The sequence below is a fragment of the Equus przewalskii genome, chromosome 21 (genome assembly GCF_037783145.1).
Source record: "Equus przewalskii isolate Varuska chromosome 21, EquPr2, whole genome shotgun sequence".
NCBI lineage: Eukaryota > Metazoa > Chordata > Mammalia > Perissodactyla > Equidae > Equus > Equus przewalskii.
The window spans coordinates 13692952-13714706 of NC_091851.1; the positions used below are offsets into that span (position 1 = coordinate 13692952).

At 41.7% G+C, this 21755-nt stretch overlaps 1 protein-coding gene across 4 annotated transcripts in view; it reads right to left on the minus strand.

Annotated features, from left to right (window-relative positions):
- Positions 1–501: 501 nt before the first annotated feature.
- Positions 502–21755, minus strand: part of ANKEF1 (ankyrin repeat and EF-hand domain containing 1) — an 89937-nt gene continuing 68683 nt past the window's right edge. For 3 of the 4 annotated variants that reach the window (XM_070588830.1, XM_008533977.2, XM_070588832.1), the window contains one exon: positions 502–983. The gene's annotated coding sequence lies outside the window, so the exon portion shown is untranslated. Of the gene's footprint in view, positions 984–8398; positions 9414–21755 lie in introns of those variants that run through there. The other variant, XM_070588829.1, reaches the window with a different exon arrangement.

Below are 21755 nucleotides of genomic sequence, written 5' to 3' on the forward strand. Positions count from 1 at the left end.
TTCATTTTAATTAAAAATTAAGTTTAAAAACTTATCTTCAATTCGGTTGTTGGAAAACTTTTTCATGTATGCTTGGAACAATCTGAATATGTGAATTTTTCTTACCAATTGTACATTTTATAAAATCTAAGTACAGATCAAGTATTTTTTTTTTTAAGTATGCTTTTTTTTTTTTCTGGTGAGGAAGATTGGCCCTGAGCTAACATCTGTTGCCAATCTTCCTCTTTTTTTTTCTGCCCAAAGCCCCAGTACACAGTTATATATCCTAGTTGTAGGTTATTCTAGTTCTTCTATGTGGGATGCTGCCACAGCATAGCTTGATGAGTGGTGCGTAGGTCTGCACCCAGGGTCCCAACTGGCCCACCCCAGGCTACTGTAGAGGACCATGCGAACTCAACAACTCAGCCACAGGGCCGGCCCTAGATCAAGTATTTCTGATAAAAACTTAGTGTCTGAATTGAGACATGATATAAGCATAAAATACACATAAGATTTCAAAGATTAGATTTAAAAAAAGCAAAAATATTTTATTAATTTTTATATTGATCACATATTGAAATGATATTTTTGATATATGAGGTTAAATAAAAAAAATTCTTAAAATTAATCTCACCTGTTTCCTTTTACCGTTTTGAACATGGCTGGCGTTATATTTCTGGTGGACTGTGCTGGTCTACAGTTTCTGTCTAACCAGTGATTTGAAGGCCGGACTTGTAGTGTATATGCTGCAGGGTGGTGTTCACCAAATTTAAGATTGTGGTATTTTGTTCTGAAAGTGTTTGAGATTTGAGCTTTTACTCTGGAAAAGCATTGAAGAAATGGGTCAGCAACCCCTCTCAGATTAGTCTTCTTATGAAAGTCTGGAACTATCTAATTATGCCGTTTTTAGTATTTTTCATGTCATTTCATCGGTGAACATCCCTTTTGCTTGTTCTCTTGGTCAGTATGACACTCTTCTAGCTGAGGGTATAAAACATGAGTTCCTGAAAAATACAAAATGGAAAAATATTCTATTTAATGCAAAATGTTAGATGTTGTTGTAGGTTATTTCCAGGAATCTTTTCATATTGCATCAGCTTTGCTGCTGTTTTGTCCATTTTTTCACTCCTACAAGTCTGATACTTTTATGGAAATAATCTGGCAACCCTGGGAAGCTTGTATTTTGCTCCATTTCTCCCACTGTTAGCACCCACAAACCAAGGCTCTTTACCCGCCACACAAGAGGGGCCAAATAAAAACCAGAAGGCCAGGCTTACAGCAAGGAAAGGGTTTTTATTTTGGGTGACATCAGCTGGGAGACGAGAGTGAGCCCTCAAATTCATCTCGTTTCATCTCATCTCCCCGAAAGAGGGGAGGCAAGGGGTTTTAAAGGTTTGTGAGGAACGTGGCTGCTTGTAGATGCGGGCTGGGGTTGGGGGAGTCAGTGGCCTGGCTGGTCGGAGCTTCCCCACCAGCCTGCATTAGGCCTTGGGATGCTGCTTGCAGGAAGGAGGAGGAGATGATAAGGAAATTTGCAGGTGGGCAACCTTGGCTGTTTGTTTCCATGGTGGATAGTGGAGCTGGGAAGCCAGGGAGTAAGCAGAGAATGAGGGTTTTGGCTTTAACCCCATATATGCTGGGTTTAATGTGGGAGAACTGACATTAGGGGCGGCATCACCACTTTCCAGACATCGTGATTCTTCCTTCCATTAGACTCCTTCTCCCCATGCAGAAGTCAGAAGATACAGTTCCAGCAGAACCATAAGTGAGGGCTTGAATCTCTAGGGACATGCCAACTGGGGGGCTCCTGTCCCATTGGGCCCCCACCCCCACGGTAGAGGCTCCCTGCAGAATATCCTTTTAAGCATTCAAAGTTTCTTTGGCACAAAACAACAAAACTAAACTGAAAAACATGATCTTCATCCTGGAAAGCTGAAAATTGGAAGGTTTTTTAAAGAACATCATCTTAAGTCCAGAATGTGCACTGCAAAGCTTGTGCCAGACACTTGTCTGCTTGGGCTCAGATCCATCCTCCACACCTCCCCTGATCTCCTCGGCATTGCAGGAGGCTCATCCTGCAAGCTCCGTCTCTCAGACTTCCCAGCCAATTGGCTTCTGGCTGGATTCTGTCCATAGGAAGCTGGGGAGGAGACGAAAGATAGAAAAGCAAAGGGAATGTCACCTACTACTTGCCCAGAGCAACTCAAGGGAGGTATCAGAAGCATTTGACTGTTCCTCCAAATTGTTTTTTCTTTTTTATTGTGTTAAGAGATATAATCACCAACCACCTTGAACCAATCCAAACCCTACTGCAAGAATCACGCCTGCTCAGAGGGGCTGAAAAGTGCCCGAGAGATGACCTTTGCCTCATTTTAATGCTAAGATCTCTGCCCCAGGAGGAGCTTAGGCCTTATTATTATAACAAGTGATGTATGTGGAAACATATTTTCCAACTGAGCCTGCCTCTCCCTTTTGAATATTCATTCCTCATCTGAAATAAAAAGCCCCTGCTGTCCAGTGCTCAGAACGCCTTATTTGTATGGGCTCCTTTGTAAAACAATTTGCCGGGGGCCCCTTATTTGTGGCAAATAAACTTTACTTTGTGTGACAACTACTTCTGGTAGAGATTCTGATTTCAACTCACCAAGTAGCAGACTCGCTTGGTTTGGTAACAGGAAGCCAGGGAGATGCCAAGGGGCTTACAGCCCCTCTCTCTTTCTTAAGACGCATCATCTTTGGTAATGGTCTTGCGACCTGTTTTCCAGCTCTTGTCTAACAACCCTTCATTCTATGACATTATATGTAAAAATTTAGAAAGTGCACACAAAATAATACTATAAATTGATTATGCATTTCTGTATAATATTTTTAATGATTATAAGAGTACATGTTAGAATATGATTATGGTTGATGGAGTGGGTCAGGGAATGCAGTAGGGGTTATGGCCCGAGGGGACCTGATAGTCAACTGTAATGAATATTTTGCTTTTTTACAAAATAGAGTGAAAGGCCATAATGCAAAGTGTTAATAGCTGTTAATTCTGGATAGTGGAAAAGGAAAGAAAAGAAGAGGAAAGAAAAAAGAAAGGCCACACTTATACACATCTTTTGGGGGAAGAACTAAACTTTACCATAATACATTTTCTCTTTTCTTACATAAGTTTTTCCAGGAATTATTTGAATATCATAACTGTATTTTTTTTAAGATTGCCACCTGAGCTAACATCCGTTGCCAATCTTCTTTTTTTTCTTTTTCTTCTTCTCCCCAAAGCCCCCCAGCACATAGTTGTATATTTTAGTTGTAGGTTCTTCTGGTTGTGCTGTGTGGGATGTCACATCAGCATGGCCTAGTGAGTGGTGCCATGTCTGTGCCCAGGTTCCAAACTGGCAAAACCCTGGGCCGCTGAAGTAGAGCACACGAACTTAGCCACGGGGCTGGCCCCTGTGTTGTTTTTTTATTGCTGCTGCAACAAGTTACCACAAACTTAGTGGCTTAAAACAACATAAATGCATTATCTTGCAGTTCTGGAGGTCAGAAGTCTGACATGGATCTCACTGGGCTAAAATCAAGGTGTCATCAAGGCAGCAGTCCTTTCTGGAGCTCTAGGAGAGGACCTGTTTCTTTGTCTTTTCCAGCTTCTAGAAGCCAGCCACATTCCTTGGCTTGTGGCCCCTTCCTCCATTTTCAAAGCCAATGGGATTACATGTCTTTGACCATTCTTCCATAGTCACATTTCCCACAGATTGCAGCTGGGAAAGGTTCTATGATTTGAAGGACCCTTGTGATTAGGTTGAGCCCACCCAGAAGATCCAGCAAAGCTCCACATCTCAAGATCCTTAAGTTAATCACGTCTGCAAAGCCCCTTTTGCCATGTAGGGTGATAGATTCACAGGTTCCAGGCATTAGGATATGAACATTTTGGAGGAAGGGCCCATTATTCTGGCTACCATGGTCATATAAAATAGGAAGACACCCTTCATCTCCAAACTAAGGGCTCTTGCAAGCCCTTCTTCCACATAGCACACAATCTTTCTGAAAAGACAAAGCTTGTATTCAAGTTCAAGTCCACAGCAGTGAGGTTGTTCATCTTCTCATTATGCATAGCTGAGCAGGAAACTTGCTGTACATTTTTATAATAGAAAACAATGAGAAATTTACAAGCTCATTAAGATGGTTTTCATCAGGATAGCCAGGCAGATCTCAAATTAAAATCTTATAGATTTCCCCCACTGAAGAGACAAGCATCATTTGCTCGAATTGTTGCTGCGCTATAGCAACTCATTTTGGCTGAATGACAAATTAACACAGTTCTATGAGATACTACATTTTGCACTGGTTGCCGTGGTTTTGCTGAAAAACAGGTCAATTTCCTGTGAACCAGGATTTTGCTGAACTGGTTAGTTGTCTAGAAACTGGGGCTTGGAACTAATTATTAGAAAGTGCTAATGTTCACTGACCTACGATGAATAACCCTTCCTTCCTGAATAGGTTAACTTCTCTTTAAGGAAAGAGCTAACGAAATTCCGAACCTCCCAAAGAGATCACAAGGAGACATTTGATTAAGCAAACAAGGTAAAGCAAGAACTTGGTAGATAATCATGAAAACAGTGCTTGTAAAGTCTTTTCACTTTTCATTGAGCAATTGCATTCCTCCAGCAAACAAAGGAATAACGCATTAATGTTCCAGAACTTGAATTATGCAATCAACCAACCAGCAGAAATACTCAAGCTGCCCTTCCAGTTGATCAGAGAACTGCTTTTTCCTATTATCTCCAAGCATTTGTAGGGCTTTTGTCTGCTTCGTTTCTAAAAAACTATTTTAGCAGGTAGAAATTGTTCCAAAATTTAAGACAAAAGAAGGGGGAAATCTCACTGATTTCATAGCTCAAGTCAAAGGTTGCTTGTGAAGGTTAGCAGAAAGTCTGACGGTATTATTTTTTCCTGGCTTCTTCCTCTTTTTTGGACTGGTGGCAACCAGGACAAATGGGACTACGGTTTTCAGGCTGCCAAGACATATATTATCATCCCAAATTGGGCCAGTAACTTGTGGGCAACTGTTTATCAGCACCTGCCTTCTCTAGGCCTAGCTGGGTGCCGTGAACTTCACAACTATCCCTGAGGATACAGTGCTCCATGTTTTAAATTGATTCCTATGCAGCCTCCCCCTTATGGGTGCTTCCACTTTTGAGATACAGCATGGGAGCTGAGCCTTCTACCATTCCAGTCTTGAGAAATCCAACCCTGTCCGTGGCCTGGCTTCCCCCCTATGAGACAGAAGGTGAAAACCACCTTTTCATTCATTCCATAAGTATTTGTTGAATGTTGTCTTAGTTCAGGTTCCCTCAAAAGCCTGAGACCCTGAGACAAGAATTCATGTGTAAGCCTGAGACCCTGAGACAAGAATTCATGTATAAGCAATTCATTTGGGAGATGATACTAGGAAACATAAGTAGGGAAGTATGGAAGTGAAACAAGGAGAGGAGGCAGCCAGAAGGAGGTACCCTATAGAATAAGCTACCACCATGGGCAACTGGAGCTCAAGCCCACTGGGGCACTCTGGGAGCCAGTGTAGAGGACTCAGAGTTGACTTACAAAGGGTGAAGGGGCTGGGTTATATATCCACCAGCCCCTAAGGATCAGTGTCTGAGGACAGCCAGTGGGTAACTTCCCAGATTGTCCAGTCTACTGCATGGAGGCCAGAGTGGCTTTGTGGTGTTTGAAAGAAGGCCCTCTGGGAAAGAGGTGCACATACTGGCAGTTGGAAGTAGAACAAGCTCACAGTGCAGTGGTAAGGTGTGAGGGGCAGTAACACAAACAGCTTCTTGTTCCAGCCTATGAGCAAGGCCTTGAAATAAGTGCTGTAGGAAAGCTTAATCAATCCAAACAGTACATTAACCAGAAGCAGCTGTGTTTTGCTGACTGTGTAGGCAGAATGATGCCAAGTGCTGTAGGGGAAGCAGCAGAGATGGAGGCATGGTCTCTCCCTGATTTTGAGGAGCTTACTGAGTTGGGAAGACAACCCCGACTTTACCGACAAATGAGCAGAATACAATGTTACTCTAAGCATGAGGGGGGATTGAATTCTTGAGAAAAGCCTCATGGAGAAGGCAGGAAATAAAGGAAGGAAAGTATTTTCAGAAACAGAACAAAAGCCTATAGAGTTGGAGGAATAGTGAGAGAGAGCATGGAGACAAATTTCGCCTTGCACTTGTTGGTAGACCACGAACAAGCCCATGAGATTGAAGTTGATGGAAGAGTTGTAGGGGAGGAAGACATTTCCTCTGCCCACTCTGGGTCCTTCTGGCCAGAAAATGAATTAAATTCACATGAGACAGAATAACAGGAGAAAATCAAACAAAGCTTTATAACATGTATACATGGGAGAAGCTCAAGCAAACTGAGCAACTCACCAAAATGGCTGAAGCCACCACCTTAAATATCATCTTCAACTGAAGACAAAGGAGGATGTTGGGGGTGGGGGGAGTTTGTTAAGGGAGATAACCAGAAAAGCACAGTAAACAAGGGTAAGTTATTATGCAGATTTAAGTCCTTGCCTTCCAGATTGATAAAAGTTTCTAGAGATAAGCTCACCTCTCCTTCCTGGTACAGAGGGGAGACACCTTTACAGATGGAGATTTCCCTTAGAAATGTAAATGTTTCTTAAGAAAGAGCAAGTAAATTCTACTTTTCAGAGTTTCTTTCCTGTCTGCAGTTTTTAAAAGTAGCCAGCCCAAAATAATCCTCATGCCAAAGAGACATATCTTGGGGTGGCCAATTCCAGTCCCCCACAATGCTCAAGAGATGCGAGGATCTTCAAGCTTGACTGGGTAGGGCAGGGCACACAGTGAGAGGTTTGAAGGCAAAACAAAAAAGTCTTGGTTTGTTGTTATCTTAGAGATATAAGTCATTGCCTTGAACCTATGATCCCTTTTAAAAAGGCCCACCCATGCCCACAGCACTGTTGAAGAAGTGGCCAAGTCGTGGCAGACGACCCTGCTTCTGAAGCCACATCTGACTGAGATGAGCAGACACCTGACCCTAGATGGACTAATCAGGTTCTGGTGCTTTGGGGTTTTTTCCCCTGGCATTTGGGCCTAGGGCACTAAGAGATTGACTAAATCGGTTCTCTGTAGAGCCAGGGCAAGAGTTCTGTTCCCTTAGTAAGCCACAGCCATGTGCAAACAATTACCTTACAGTGAAGCATCACAGGGGTATTGAACTGCAGCAAAATCGGCAAGTACAAGTGCTGAAAGAATCAGAGAAGAGAGACCATGCGGCCCAACAAGTTAAAGGTGACTTTCTAATTCCCCCAAGGCCATAATGTACCTCGGGCCATTTACAGTCTTCTGTAAACTTTTCATTCAAGCTCATTGGAATGCATTTCTCTCCTCATTGGAAATCAAGGGCCCTCAACTAAGACAAAATGGTAGCCATTAATTTGCATATTGCCAGCTCTCGGATTGATTTTTAGTCTCTTGGGTTGATGTCTTAGCTGATGATCCTCAGAAGAAAACCTTGAGATGAGAATCACGTGTAAATTGTTTAGTAAGGAAGGTCTCCAAGGAGACAGTAAAGGAATGGGGGAAGCAGGACAGGGAAGGGAAGGAAGCCAAGCAGGTGGTGAATTCAGACTAAGTGGGTGGAGCCTGCAGGGGGCGCTGCAGTGGAAGTCGGGCCTCAGGTTTGCTTTCTTCCTTAACCCCAGGCAAGGGAACTGAGCTTTCCCTCTTGGCTTACTGACCTGCACTGTCCTGGAAAAGGGAAAGTAAGTTAGACAAGATGCTTGCCCTCAGAAGAGTGAATGATTTAACATGGATGCGCCATGCCCCCGCACCCCCTACCGCCCCCCACCCCAAGACAGTAGAATCTCTCAACAATGTACACGTGGCTGATTTCCTCACAGGGACAATTTTCTGAAATCTCCTCCAGAAAACAACTTCCCGAAAAATGACTGTTGAAAGAATGTGGCAAGAACCTGGCAGAAGCCCAGTTTGTGATCAGCAGGCTTGACCCAAGAAAGAGAAGAGTAAATATCAAACAAGCATCGATAAGACTGTTGTGTGTTTTTCTTTTTCTTCTTCCCCCTCAAGGCATGTTTGCTCTTTCAAGGACTGGGAACTTACTGTTTAAAGTATTTTTGGTCCGAGGCTCAGGCTGTCAAGAAAGGAGTGGGCATCTGCTTGCACTAGTGAGGTTTTTACCCTGTGTGACCTCTGTCTCGAGCAGGAATTGTGAAAGTGTGGGCCAGCATTGGGGAGGCTTAAGGGTCCAGACTGCTAAAACACGGAGAGCTTTTTCTTTTTTATGAGCAAATGGTATGCCATATGATATCATTTTATTTTTTATATATAAACCAGTGCTACATACTAGTCAGTTACTCTATGCAGAATTCATTATTACTAAAATTTGGTATTTGTCCGTTTTAAATAGCACAATATTGGAGTTTATTAAAAACAGTAATTCAGGACTCCAATGAAAGTCGGCTTCCACTAAATATTTCACAGCCCTATAAAATGTGTAACGCTGCTGCACACAGGCGGATAGTAGGAATCCCCACAGGCTTGGGGAAAACACTGATCGGTGCATTTGGTGGTGTTATCTATAGTTTTTAATTGCTGCTATTCTTGCTTATTGATCATCAGACATCGTCAGTTCAAATTCATCTTAATCTGCTTTCTTTTATATTTGGTTCATTTTCTTATGTGGAAAAATACTGTTTTAGTTTGGGTGAACCCGGAAGGAGACTGAAATAAGGATGTGAGTGCAAGTAGTTTACATGGGGGTTTTCCCAGGAACCACTATAAGGCAAGTGGGGAAGTGAGACAAGGAAGGGAGGAAAATCCATCAATGGGTATACACAAATGAGCAGAATTACTGCTGTGGACAGCTGGAGCTAGGCCTCTGGGGACTCTTGAGAGACTTTGCATAACATGTTCAGTGTTGTCCCACCCAGAAGGAAAGGATTGGGGTATTTATCCAACATTGGACGGTTGTTGAGGGCTGCTTCTGGAGGCAGCAATGCACAGATACCTCCAGCCTGCCTTGCACTCTGGATCATGCTCCTGCAGCCAGAGAAAGCCCACAGAGAGGATGCAGGTGCATTAGAAGAGGCTGTCAGTGAAGAGAAGAATCAGAAGGAAGGTCAGCAGGGATTGGGCAGGGCGCAGGTGTAATGGCACAGGGCACATCTAGTATGGATGCACATTTCCATGAACAATATTTCGGGCCCACGGTTTTCTAATCACTCAACTTTGAAACAAACATGGTACATTGCAATCAACCATATAAGCCCATATTGCTAAATTCAGGGAGAACCTTATGTAAGGACGTAATTCTAAAGTCGAAACCTGGAGGATGGAAAGATGCCAGCCATATGAAGAGGGGAGAGTCATCCCAAAATCTTCTACATCAGTCTGCCCATTTAAATTCTGAGTCTGGAACAAGAAAATTTAAATCCTGGATTACTTGAAGAGTGGTTCTTAGCAATCACATTCTCATTCAGAATAAAATTGTGTCTCCCACAGGATAAATTTTCAAATTTTCCATTTGATATCATTTTAACATCATGCTTCTTACCTTTAGTCAATTTCTCTATGCCCACCCATTTGTCAAATTTCCCAATCCCATTGTCACAGATCGCTACTCTGACAGTTCCCATCTTCCATCCTAGGTTTCTCTAATATAGTTCCTTAGAAAATAGAACATCTCATTGGAGACACAGAAGACCTTAATGCCCTCTAAAGATGGTGAGGATGAAAATCAGATACCTGGGACTGGACTTGCTCAAATTTTTCTGGTTACAAAATTTCCCACTTCGTCTTGTCTCTCCGCCAAGGGGTAATTCCGTATCTCTCAGACACTAGTCCTGAAGTTTGTCTTAGGACCTTAATGTTCTGTGGGTAACTGTGTGGCCTTGAAAAGGACTTAAATCAATTTGTGAAGGGATGTCTTCCCCAAAGGCCCCGAGTCACAGATCTTTTTCTTGCTCTGGAGTCACCGTCAAAATTGCCTGAGTCACGCATTTCTTCTTTCTAGTGTAACACACTCCCAAGGGCCATGTGGCTTCATCCTGAGCAAATTCAGTAAGTAGTACGAGAGAGAATACTAAATACTTTAAAGGACTATGAAGCCAGCTCAGACCTCAGTTCTTAGAAGATTTCCTGAAATCTTTCAGATGGAGACAGCATCACTTCTCATCAACAATGGCAGTGTCCCATTCCATCACATTTTCCCCTGGATGGCATCTCCCTCCCTTGGAGTTTCTCTGATATTTCCGACTTTCGGCAGAATCATTTTCTTTTACATGCATTCGGAGTTGTCATCTTCTCTGCACGTGATTGTTTCCTGTCTCCCAGAGAGTCTTCACAATTTTTATTCTTCTGATGGAAATCTCTATGTTTTTATGTACTATTATGGATTACTTTCATCAACTTTTCTTTCACCGAAAAATCTTGCTAATGCAAGTAGACACCTGTACTCAGTTTTTAATTTGATACAATTTTCAACAGCTGTTTATATATGACCTATTTTTTCCATATCTAGCAACACAAAGTTAGCTCTCAATTAAGGCTGAAGCAAATATCATTGTTTTATAAGAAGATCCAACCTAGTCAAGCCATACGCAAACTTAAAATATGGGTGTTAAAGGAATTCTAGGTATTTGGTTGTTTGCCCTTGTGTCTGAAATTTTATATCAACTTAGTTGAATTTGTTTATGTGGTGCTGGGGACCAGGAAAGAAGAATGTAATACATAAACACAGCTTCACATAACTACAACAGAAAAAAAACCCTCAACACTGCAAACCAGTATTTTAATCTGTGTATGAATCCTGTCTAAAACTTCTCCAGTGGTTTTCCAGCCTTTTTTTTTGAATACTTCCAGTGACAGCAAACTCATTATCCCCTCATGAAGCAATTTAAGCCACTTTCAGGAAGTTCTAATTGTTGAAGAAAACAAAAGCATCCAGGAGCTAATTCTGGACAGTTGTAAGTACTGTGCTAAAGAATTTGGACTGTTTCTGTGTCAGTCATCTTGATTAAGAGAACTCTGCAAATAAACTATGTTAGCAACCCAAGTGGAAAAAGAAAACAATTAATATTGAATCTCATCGTCCCCTGGCATCTGTAAAGTTCTCAACCTCTACCCAACAAGTTTGTTTATTCGGCAAATGTGTACCCATTTGGGTAAGTGTCTCACTGAAGCGCCATGAATGACGGTGATTTACTCACTGTGTTGTTCAGAATAGATTCACTCTCCTTTCACCTTGTAGCTCAGATAAATCACCACAGCCCAAAGGAGTATTTTTCTTGTTCTTCTGCAGTGGGCACGTTGCCCTAGAAGGGTCTTTGAGGTCATCCACCTGAGCCGTTTGCTCTCCATCTATGACATAGCATAGGTCCCTAGCTCCTGACTTTAGTTATTGTGTCAGAATCTTACCCAGGTCTTATGCAATGATCCCTTTGGAGTAAGATCCAAAATATGTTCTTATTTGTCATGTTTAACCTCATATCATAAAAACTGAAAGGAGATTATCAAGGCAAGTCTTGAGATAGTGTCTTATTGATAATTTGGCAGGCATGATCAACATCTCAGGTTAATCCCCAAGTGGCATGTGGAGGGGTAAGGAATATTCTAAGCCTCCTCGACATCCCTAACATCCATTGTTACCGCTGCCTCCGCTCAGACCCTCTCCATTTCTCCTCTGAATGACTGCTGTCGTTTATTGTCCCCTGCAGCCTCAGCCTTGCCAGGTCTCTCATCCCTTCCCTCCTGCAGCCAGAAGGCTCTTTCTCAAATGCACACCTGATTACATGACTTGGTTGCTTAATTGCCTCATTGCCTTCTGCATAAAACTCAGACTCCTTATCATGGACTACAAAGCCTGTGCCAACTTCTCCCACCTCATCACTTGTCTCGATCTTTCTACCTTCCAGCCATGTGGGATTACCTTTGATCCTGGACAGTATATGCTCCCTGCTGATTCTCCTCTTCCCTGCCTTTGGCTGCATCCATCCCTCAGAGTGAAGCCCTACTGCCGAGCCTCCAGGAAGCTCGTTTCCGTCACACTTTCTTCCCCAGCAGGACAGGTTTGTGCTCCGTCCACCCAGTTCCACTGCATCCTGAGCTTATCTCAAATGCTATCACTAATTGCTCTGTGTCATGATTGTTTTCTAGTCTACATCCTTCCCAAACCTGGAGCTCTTGGCAAGAACAGGCTGGGTCTTTGATATCTATAACATCAGGATGAAACCTTTGCAGTTGCCCCATGTTGCAAATGCATGCTGACTGCAGGTGCTCTAACTCAGAGATGAATAAATATTCGGCATCGGAAAATGTAATTGTGCTGCTGAGGACCATTCTACAGAAAACACCCTTTGAGTGAACTCTGGAGTAACTAATGGTTGCTTTTAGTGGAAGCACTAAAACACGAATAACAGTGATCTCTGGTGGTTTGCCCTCGATTATGTTTTTCTCTTAATAATTTTTCTGTTTTTAAAATTCTCTGTAAGGAACCATATAGGTTACATTTATAATCAGGAATGAAGGTTAAAAAACAGTATATATTATTTTGTATTTGCATTTATCTTTATGGCAAATGTGTACAAAAAGACTGAGACAAAGTCCTCAGCGGATTAACAGTGGGTTTTTCTAGGGTTGGAATAAAGGGTGATTTTTTTCTTCCTTCTAATTTGCATATTTTGTATGATTATGTATTCCTATTTAAGAAAATATTTACATATGGGCCAGCCCCATGGCGCAGCGGTTAAGTTTGCACGTTCTGCTTCAGCAGCCAGGGATTTGCCTGTTCGGATCCCAGGTATGGACCTACACACCTCTTGTCAAGCCATGCTGTGGCAGGCATCTCACATATAAAAAAGTAGAGGAAGATGGGCATGGATTTAGTTCAGGACCAGTCTTCCTCAGCAAAAAGAGGAGGATTGACAGCAGATGTTAGCTCAGGGCTAATCTTCCTCAAAAAAAAAAAAAAAGAAAACATTTTTTTAAGTATTTAAAAATTAAATAAAAAACGATTAATAATTTGAATAGTCAAATAATAAAGCCATCTCCTGTCAAGAGACTACTGAATTTAATCAAATCATACTTATTGTCAAGCCGTTTACCTATTGTTTTCAGAATCCATGGAAAACAATATAAATATTGGAATCTATCTCTTAAAATAGAGAAAAATATGACTCTGGAAGTTATAAAACTGGAAAATTTGTTTTAGACCTTTTGGAAGTTAAGTGTATCACTGGGCTGGGAGAGAATTTAAGTCCAGTTATGAATTATAAAGTTGGTTTTTAATGGAATTATAAAGTTGGCTTTTCATGGAATGTAACTCTCTATTTCTGTTGCCAAATCTATTTTCCCTTAGTATATAACACACCGGAGATTATGATCCCGTATATTCAGCAAAAGATTTACTGTGAAGCAGTAAAAATAGGTTTAGTCATAATATATACAGGTGCATATTTATAAGTAGAGCATAAATGTTTGAAAAAAATGGCAGTGAGAGAAAGGAAGGAATCAACATTATTTTAGAATATTATTTCTTTTGATTGTTTTCTCTAAGCACATATGATTTGCATTTATTGCAAGTTAAAACTAAACACTCTTTCAATATTTATCAAACAGTGAAGATTTCCCTCGGTTGTATTTGGCAAGAGCTGAATAAATCAGTTGCTTATGGTTATTTATTGAAAAGGAGATTAGTTATTAGTCTTTAGCCATTATGAGTTTACTTTTGTGAGCCAAGTAATGTTAAGTTCTTACAGGTTCTTGCATATCATCAATTTTCATGAGCTGAAAATGTGATTTACAAACTTGATGATCAATAATTTTCATATAAAATTAAATGTGAGAGTAGTTACTTCTAAAGGTAACTTGGATCAGTCAATATTGGGGCTGAAAATTAAATCCTGGAAATTACACAAATGCTAGTACTTGGACATAGAAGTCCAATAATGCTTACCTGAAAGATGGAAACGCATGTGTATTTAGCACTTTATAGTGTGACAGATAATAAACAGAACAATTGCCAGTATATATTATCCGATTGAGCACTCACCACAAACCTATGAAGTAAGTCTATTAGTCAGGGTAGTCAACAACCTGTAATCTCAGTTGCTTATTGCCCACCATCTCCATGGACAGGCAGCTCTGGATCCTGCTCCATATCTCCTAGGCTGATAGAGCAGCCTGCAGCAGAGGGAAGCAGAGCTCAGAGAGTCTCACAGCTGCAATTTGAACAAAGCTCCAGCCGGAAATAGCAAACATCACTTCTGCTCACCACTCATTGCTCAGAATAGTCACCTGGCACCTCCTTGCCACAAGGGGGCAGAGCAGGGAGTGAGGTGAACAGAAAGTATTTGGTGAATAGTACTAATCACTACTAATCCTCCTCTTTTCTTTGTTTGAGGAAGATTAGCCCTGAGCTAACATCTGTGCCAATCTTCCTCCACTTGATACATAGGTTACCTCCACAGCATGGCTGACAAGTGGTGTAGGTCCACACCCAGGATCTGAACCTGCAAACTCAGGCCACCGAAGCAGAGCGTGCCAAACTTAACCACTATGCCACAGGGTCGGCCCCTAAACAATGTTTTTACAGCAAATTCTGAGCCTACCAATTCTATGTCACCTAGAAAAATACAGGAATTTTAGAAGTAGAACAGAGATTTGCAGGTATCCCTCGGTCTCACTTTTGTGAACACTGAAATCCTTTGGCTATACTTCCAGCTGCCTACCTCAAAAGCTAGAGACTAAAAATACTGACTTTTGTTACTAGAGCCAAGTTCCTCATGAAATTGTTATGACCCTTGGAGTTCTTGGGTAACTTATTGAAGATAAAGAGCAATGTGATTTGCTATCACTTGGAAGAGGTTGTTAGCAATGTGAAGCCGAATAACCCTCAGGAAGAGGCCATACTATGGATCCAATCTGCCTCAGTGGTGTGTATTTTTCATTAAGGTAAATTATAGACAAGGCTATTGCATCACATAACTCCAGGGGGCACTGTTCACATAGTATTCTGTGGTAATGGTACCTCCTAGAGTTGTGCAATGCATTAGTTTAAAAAAGTCTTGGGGCTGGCCCCGTGGCCGAGTGGTTAAGTTTGCGCGCTCCGCGCTGCAGGCGGCCCAGTGTTTCGTTGGTTTGAATCCTGGCCGTGGACATGGCACTCATCAAACCACGCTGAGGCAGCGTCCCCCATGCCACAACTAGAAGGACCCACAACGAAGAATATACAACTATGTATTGGGGGGCTTTGGGGAGAAAAAGGAAAACAATAAAATCTCTAAAAAAAAAAACGTCTTTTCTCCTAGGGGGCAAATGTCATACACATCATCCAATTTCTATCCTCAATAGTATTTCACTCCTTATATGCAGGTATTGGAGGGGAACATATCATAGGTAAAGTCTTGAGCAGTCTACAAATTTTGCACTTCCATTGAGCATTCAGCCAATGGAAGCTCCTTCCTATCATTTCCATTTTAGCATTTGACATCTTGTAATCTTTAGCACTTGCTCATAGGTCCTGAAGAATCAGCACCAAGTAAAGAACAAATTTACATTGCCTCTATATACTGCCCAGGAAGTGCTCTTCACCCTGGAATGGGCCATGAATATTTTATGAAGATCTTCAGATGGTTCTAATAGTAGCCTATGTTGAGAACCACAGACCTAGGAAATAGTTCAAAAGTGTCCTAAGACAAGGTTATTACTAAGAAGTTCGATTTATTAAAAGTTCAATTTATTCAATTTATTAGATTGGGAACATGGGAGGGCTGTAACACTGATCTATCAGAAAGAACAAAGGAAGATATATTGTAATAGATTTGATTCTTCAACCTACCAAATTTGGCTTCTGGCCCACAGTTTTGCCAAGGCCCACAAGCACTGCCACGTCACCAAATCCAATAGATTACTGGTTCCCAACTTTTACATAAGAATGCCCTGAAAAGCTTTTGAAATCCAGACACCCAGTCCATATCCAAGCCCAATTAAAGCAACATCTTTAGGGTGGAGGACAGGCATCTGTGTGGTTTTCTTTTTTTAACATTCCCCAGTTGATTCCAAAATGTAGCCAACATCAGGAGTGACTGCACTGGTTCCTTTTCAGGGAATATTGTACTAAACTTCATAGCAACTTTCAACATTGGCTTCTTCTCCCTTCGTGAGAAACTATTATCTTGGCTTCCATGACTCCATACTCTTCTGTTTTCCTTTTTTCTTCCAACTCCTATAACCACTTTTTTTTTTCTCATTCTTATGTGCCAGGTTCTCTTCTTCTAGATTTCCATGTTATGGGAACCTTCAGACTTCAGCTCTTAAGGCAGAATTATCGTCTTAATCTAGTTGATATAATTTATTCTTATGATTCCAAATACTGTCATTAAGCCAAAAGCTCCCAAATTTATATCAATAGTCCAGATTTCTTTTTTGAGCCTGTTTATCCACTTGACTGTTTCACAGGTGTCCTTAAATATTTCCAGAACCAGACTCTTGACCTCAGATGTGTTCCTTTTTCATGCATTCTTTACTCTCACTACACAATGCAATCTCTCCAGTCACACAAGCCAGAAATCTGAGAGAGACTCTCAATGCTGCCTCCCAAAACCTCACCAACAAATCCAGGCCTTCATCGCATCTCATTTAGTCTACCTCCAAATATACTTCAAATCCGCTCCCTTCTCTATGTCACCACAACTAAATTACTCATTTCTTGTTGCATCATACATTGTCCTGAAACTTAGTGCCTTAAAGCAACAATGAACGTTTTATATCTCGTACAGTTTGTGTGGGTCAAGAATATGGGAGTGGCTTAGCTGGATGATCCTGGCCAGGGTCTTTCATGAGGTTGCATGAGATGTTGGCCAGGGCTGCAGTCATCTGGAAGCTTGACTAGTGCTGGCAGATCTGCTTCCAGTGGCAGGTCACTCACACAGCGGAGGAGTTTGTGCTGGTTGTTGGTGGGAAGCTTCAGTTTCTCCCCATAGGGAACTCTCCATAGGGCTGCATGAGTGTCCTCAGGACATGGCAGCTGGATACCCCCAAAGTGAGTAATCGATGAGACAGCAAACAGGAGGCTGCAATGTCCCTTTTGGCATGCTTTTGGAAGTCACTCACCACCATTTTTGTATCATTTTTGTATGAGCTTGTGGGTTACACAGATCAGCCCTGTTTAATAATCAAGGGAAATACACCAGGATGTGAAAACCAGGAGGAGATGATCATTGGGTCCAATCCGGAGACTGGCTAACACAACAGCCAACACCTTAAACTATGCCACGATCATTTCTCACCCAGAATATTACAATATCCCAAGTGATAACTTCACTTCTAACTTTGTCCTCATTTCAGCCATTTCCACAAAGCAAGCAGAATGATCTTTTAATAAAGAGAATTGGATCTTACCATTTGTCAGCTTAAATCCTTTGACTACCGTTATATGAATTTAAAAGGAGATTCACACTCCTTAACCTTCTTTGCAAGGTCCTCAAAATCTGGCCCCAGCCTCCCTTTCAACCTCATCCTCAGCAATCTCCCCCTTGCCCCATCTTTGTTCAAGCCATTCTGGTCTTCCTCTGAGCATGCTCCTCACCAAGCCAGGCTCCTTCTCACTTCAGAGCCTTTGAGGTGCTTCTTTGGGTATAGATTGCTTCCCTCTCTCTTCTCCCAATCTGGCAGCTTCTACTCATTCTTAGGTCTCAGATTAGATACTTCCTCAGAGATGCCCTCCCTGCCTCCCAACCTAAAACCTCACCCGGTACTTTTCCATTATAACATTTGTCACGTTGTATAATGATACTTTGGGTTGATTTAATTACTGTCCCCCCTATGGTGGCAAGAGCCCAGGGAGCATGACTGTGCTTTGTTCAGCATTCTACACCTAGTGCCCAGGATGCTGACGGCAAATAGTAGACCCTTGATATTTATCGAATAAAACGAATGAATGAATGACTGGTGATCTTTAAGTGATGATTTCAGTTGAGCACCCCAAATTTCAGTTTATTTTTCTCTTCTTTGAAGCTTTGCCAACAATTCTAATGCTAGAGGTGAGAAAATAGAGTTAGGAAAAGCAGAAACAACCAGAAAAGTTTAGATAAAAATAAAAACATTTCTCCCTCTCTTCTGGTAATTTTTTCCCCAGAAGCCTGATAAAGATTAGCCTTTTTAGACTATTGATTTTTAGAGTGAGGTATAAAAGATTTAAGAACATTCGCAATATTCAAGATGATTTCTATAAGTAGAAAGGATGTTATAGAAAACCACCAAGCCAATTACTGCGTTTGAATCGATAAGTACATTTTACATTTTTTTTTTGTCAGACATTTCTTACCAAATGGCTTAGATAACATCATCTGTTCTTGTTTTTTTTTTGTGCATTCCTACTCACACATATCGAATGAAGCAAAGCCAAAGGCTTTGTTAAGTAATGGAAGGATTTTATTGTCAATCAGTTCATGCTACCGCAATTGTGTGGGTCCCTGACCAGGAAAGTGTAAGGCAATGTGCTCTCATTTGCATCAAAAAACATGTAGCAGATTTAGAAGTTAGCACTACGAGGGTAATTTCCTTGCTGCAGAACACATTTATCTGCTGATGTGTGGTCTAGGAATACAGTGTTTTTATTCTGCCACTTCCGCCTCCCACTCCACCCTCCAAAAAAGAAAAACTCTTGCAAAGTCATTTGCAAAGAGTTTTTGAGATGACTTGCTCCTTGCTTATTTGCAGTCCCTTTACTTCTTCAGAATGATCGACAGTTTTTATGCATTTTGGGGCCTGGAGTGGAGCTGAGACTCAGAGGAGCAGGGGCGTCAGGGAGCCCTTCTACCAGTGGGTGCTGATGAGAAGCAGCCATTTAGAGAAAGATTTGCTTCATACAAATAGCTGTTATGAGTGGCAAAAGGGAAAGCTAATACAGTCCAGCAGAAAGAAAGAAGGGAACACTGAAGAACAGATGCAGGAACTCAGGAGAATAACTGTCAGGGATGAATTAGCCTAAGAGTAAACTTCTCTCTACCTGTGACTAGGCACTGAGAAAATACATACATGACTTTTAGTCACATTCCATGACTAATTTTAAAATGATTTAAGTTTAGATTGTGGTGCATTTTCAATGCAGCAGGAAAGTCCCTGGAGGGATTTGTAAGGCAACCACATGGAATTGGGCACGTGGTTGATTTCCATTTGATTCTACTGATTCCTCCCTCGCCCGAGGAATTTCCTTGGTAACGCCACGGTTCTTGGTGCTTCTCCATATTCTTTGAAGGGCAGTCCTTTTTGTATTAGGACTCTCCACACAAACCAACTTAATAAACAGAGAATATAATGGCTCATAAAGCTTAGAATTTCAAAAGGTGGAATGAGCATGACTGGATGCAGGGCTGGAGCACTGTGGCTCTCTCCCCTGCGCTTGCTGGCACTCTCATCCTCCAGCTCCCTTGCTCTCTCACCTCTGCTTTCATCTGTGTGAGCTCCGAGCTCAGCCAGAATGTCCTCACAAGGGAGCGAAGATGTCTACCAGCAGCTCTAGACTTACATCCTGCTAGAATCAAGTTTATTCTTCCCCTTGGTCCAGTAAAAACCTTGGTTGGGGTCTCAGTGGATCTGGCTTTGGCCTCTTCCTCTGCCCAGTTTCTATGGATGTTCTCATCACACTGCCTTTATTTCTTTTCTTGGAATGGATCTGCCCTTCAAAATGCTGTTCCTTCCACCAGACTCTTCCCTTCCATCAGGGCCAACTTAATTCCTTACTCATCCTTCAGATCTCAGCTAAAAGCCATTTCATTAGCGTGAATTTCCTTGATTCCATGGCGCATATTGTAAGTTCACACGTCACGTAAGGACACGGTTACCTTGCAGCTATACTGTGGTAGCACTATGCTTATCTCCTGGGATACCTAGAAGTCTGCCAAGATAAGGATGAAATGTACCAGCCAAGACTTTATAATGTGCTATTTAAAGTTAAAAATTCCCCTGGAGACAACCTGTATTAGCTTGTCTAGACTTTTTAGGGATCTGTAGATTGATAGTTTGTACTTTGTTTAACATGTTATACAGCCTGGGTTTTTATAAGATCCCGGTGGGTATAAAAGACCCTTCAATAAATGTGTGCCTGGGTTTATGGTTATCTTGATAGTGCATCATCTGCAGATAAAGTGTGACCTGTCCTGAGTAACTACAAAGGACCCTGGGAGGTTATGCCTAGAAGTCTTGGACCCAAATATGATTGCCCGTGCTCTCTCCTGCAGTATCGCATCCCTTACCTGTATTAAAACCTTACGTGAGTATACCCTGTGGAATCTTGGGAATCTTGTGATAATCTTCAATTATTCACCCTTGTGTAATTGTCACATATGTATTTTGTGATTATTCTATTCAAATATGTCTCTCCTACCAAACTATAAGCTCATGAGGGCAAGGGCTATGCCTAATTTTGCATTTCATTTTCTCCTGAATTACTATAGTGCTTCATACATGGTAAATCAGAATCAACCAGGGAAACAGAAACCACTCTGAGTTCTTACAGAACTGAAGTTAATGCAAGGATTTGGTGGCACAGGTGATAGAAGAAACTGAGGAACCAATCAGAGTACGGAAAGGCAGCCCAGATATTAACAAAAGGAAGCTGGTGCCATCCCTAGGCTTGAGGGACTGGGGAGGAGGTGGTGCCAGTAAAGCCCAGGGACCAGGGTCACTTGGTGAAATCTGGAACCACAGCAGGATGGTCAGATGGGAACAGAAGCCGTCAGGGAGACAGACACACCTGTTGCCTGGGATGCGGCCCAAGGCAAAGAGGGAAAAGGAGACCTACCCTGGCTTCTCTACTCTTTCCTCTCCTCTCATCTTACCAGCATCTGCCATTGTCTGGATCCAGCTGGAAGCCAGACGATGCAGAAACCCGAGAAAGATAGTCTGTATGGCACAGTCTCCAGTGATGCACTGCAGAGGAAGAGCAAGGAACAGCCCCAGGATTGTCACTATCAGTGCTCAATAAACAGATGTGAATTAATGAGGAAAACCAAATTGTGTGCAGAACAAGCATTGCTTGTTGGTTCAGAATTCCAGTGGTACCCGCCTTGAAAGGTCTAGATCTATAACAGAGGCGCATGTGTTGCATAGACCAGAGGTCCCTACTTGGGGCCAAATCTGGAACGACACAGTCAGCCTGGCTGTTCTATTTAGTGACAGTTCTGCTGCTGATCAATCCTCCTTCTGGTTGACGCTTTCTTTAGCTATGCAGTATGTTGCTTTAGTTTGGGATCCCTTCAGGCTTATCAGTAATACTTTGTCTATTGTTCATTTCTTTCTTTCCGTGTTTATTTCATTATTTAATTTTTATGAGGGAATACTTACTTCTCTTACTTCCAACTTCCTTAGGAGGGGAGCATCACTCTGGAGCCTGCATGTCCCAACAACAAAGAACATCATAATCTCCCATGTTTAGGGAAATATATGGATATTTCAAATCATCTTATAAAAAGTCACTAAACCTACGGAAATCAAATCATCTTTTGTGTATTAGTTCTTCTTTAAAGTCTTATTTACTGAAGATAAAAGGGAAAGACCATCACTATTAATCCTGAATAAAACACATATATACATACACCCCCCCCCACACACACAAAACTCAACTATTTATCTAGGATAAAAGATCTCCAGTGAGTTCCAGAATGTTAACAGAATATCCAGTTCTTTCTTATTGCCCAGATAAAATTCATGATGTAGTAACAATTACCTAAGGATCTAAGAATGTTAATGTGAACT